Source organism: Homarus americanus, unplaced genomic scaffold, assembly GCF_018991925.1.
Source record: "Homarus americanus isolate GMGI-L3 unplaced genomic scaffold, GMGI_Hamer_2.0 scaffold25483, whole genome shotgun sequence".
In the NCBI taxonomy this organism is placed as follows: domain Eukaryota; kingdom Metazoa; phylum Arthropoda; class Malacostraca; order Decapoda; family Nephropidae; genus Homarus; species Homarus americanus.
In genome coordinates this window covers 4,054,967-4,057,129 of record NW_024726235.1, presented here as the reverse complement: position 1 = coordinate 4,057,129, position 2,163 = coordinate 4,054,967, and the positions used below count along the sequence as shown (strand labels likewise).

The following is a 2,163-nucleotide window of genomic DNA, read 5'->3' as shown; positions in this document are numbered from 1 at the left end:
TTATTAAAGACGAAAATTAAAAATAGAAACATTATTAATATGCCTGCAATCATCTCGCTGCTAGGTGATTTATGCACTGGTCACAGATCACCGTCATTTGTTGAATCGTTTTCTTTATTAAACAATTAATATTCTGGTATATTAAACAATTAATATTCTGGTATAGTAATAACACAATAAATCTACATTTGTTCTGTATTTTGCTTAATATCCAGTGTTTTATTGCTTTCTTTATTAAATAATTACAGGTAATATTCATGTACAGTATAATAATAATACAATACTTCTCGAGTTGTCTGTACACATGTGTAATTTCTATTCGTGTAAAATAATAACTTACAATTTGTCACTAATATCAGCAACTGTTAGTGGTGACGAAACGGACTTGATATTGTTAACGAAATGAGGTTTTGATGACGAACCGGGTCGGTGACAAAATGGGGTGTATCCCTCTCAGTAGTACTTCTCTTCCGCCATTTACAGTATATTCATTCATATCGTTAGACATTTAAATTCATTCATAAAACACTGAAGGAAACGGAAGTATTTATTCCGCACAAACCCATTATTATAATTATCTTTTTAAATATATTACTAGAGTAGTTTTTCTTGCTGAATATATTGGTGATAATGACAGTTTGGGGAAAGGCTTAATTAACGAGCTATGACCTTTCTTACCAATGTGGACAGGACTTGGAGGCAGAGGGAACATGTGGAAATTAAGAGGTACAGGTGGAGGAGACAGTTTGCACCAGAAAAAACTTATGGAATTGAACTAAAATTTCTGGAATAAATGAAGGATAGTGAATATGATCAACATTTCTGCAAGTACTTTTTTTCAAAATACTGAACACAAAAATGGAAAGGAGGATGCATAGAACCTGACCTAACCAAGTAAACCTACCTAACCATATCCAAATTCATAGCCAGGGGCTCTGCATATAAAGCAAAAAGAACTTTGATATCTGTTACCAATGGAAACAACTATCTTGATGAGGCATGGTGTAATTTTGCATGTTTTGTGGACGTGAGAGTAAGCTGGGATCAAGTCGCTCAGTTGTTGTTGCACCTAACACAATTACACAAACAGAACAGACGAACAAAAGTGTGTAAAAAATGTACGTAATCAAACAACTCCTTCTGGTGTTAGCCGTCTGAAATATTACCTATTTTTTTATAAAACTAATTATATCTTGTATAACTACGTAGTTGTCTTTATTCAATAACAAGTTAGAAATATTATGTCATTTGTTCTATTATTCAGTAAATCAAACCAGTGAATGAAAAACTCCTTGAATTTCATGTATTAACTCGAAAGTAACAAATTTACTTTAAAATCTGTTACCTTATAACAAAATGCGTCCTTTTAAACTTCAGGATAACGAGCCGATTAGTGGCGCAGACTCGTAGAGGATAAAAGTAAACACAATTCCGCCATTCTTAAACTAAACTTCAAGTCGTCCTCTCTGGTGAGCTGAACCCAAATACGAAAAGTGTACCACATCCAGATAGGAATTTAATTGATTTTATCACTGATGTACAGCTGCCTGCACTTATACCTACGTGGTACAGTTGCTGCATTCTGGGTTGAAGGTTTAGATTACATTGTTTTTCAAGTTGGGATACTAATATATTATTGCTTGGGACTGTAATGCATATGTCTCTTTCACAACAAACCAAATGGCATGGGTATACAGTATTTCCCTTTATTTACAACAAAAAACAAATAAAATAAATGTTTTCCCTTTTTTTCTGGTTTCACGTTACTTTCCAACCAGCTTGATTGCAGTTGTCAACTATAACAAAGTTTAAAGTTTACCTCCCAAACGTAGTAGAAAGTATTAGAAATCTGTATGCTGTCTTAAATTACAAGTAAATTAGAGTGTGTGTGTTTCTTATCAGAACATTCAAATATGTAATGTATTTTTGCCTTATCCACTCTGAATTATATATATTTTCAAGACTGAAAGCTGAAACTAAGTCTTTTTAAACTATTTTCTACTTTTTGTGGATATTGTGGGGTACGCTATGTTTGGGTTCACACTCAGGATGGGATGGAGAAAGGAAACTCACAATGTGCTCTCTGTTTTCATAGTGTATTGGATGTACAGTGCAGCTTGTTGCTGGGAAGTGGCAGCGTGGTTACAAGCGTGATGTAGAGAG

General features: G+C 33.7%; 1 protein-coding gene across 5 annotated transcripts in view; it reads right to left on the bottom strand.

Moving 5' to 3' along the window:
- The window catches only part of LOC121865441 (ketosamine-3-kinase-like), an 18,698-nt gene extending 17,003 nt beyond the window's left edge, over nucleotides 1-1,695 (bottom strand). The window contains exon 1 of one of the 5 annotated variants that reach the window (XM_042364870.1): nucleotides 1,564-1,695. The gene's annotated coding sequence lies outside the window, so the exon portion shown is untranslated. Of the gene's footprint in view, nucleotides 1-904; nucleotides 925-972; nucleotides 1,106-1,345; nucleotides 1,539-1,563 lie in introns of those variants that run through there. The other 4 variants (XM_042364868.1, XM_042364873.1, XM_042364869.1 and 1 more) reach the window with 4 other exon arrangements.
- Nucleotides 1,696-2,163: the final 468 nt, after the last annotated feature.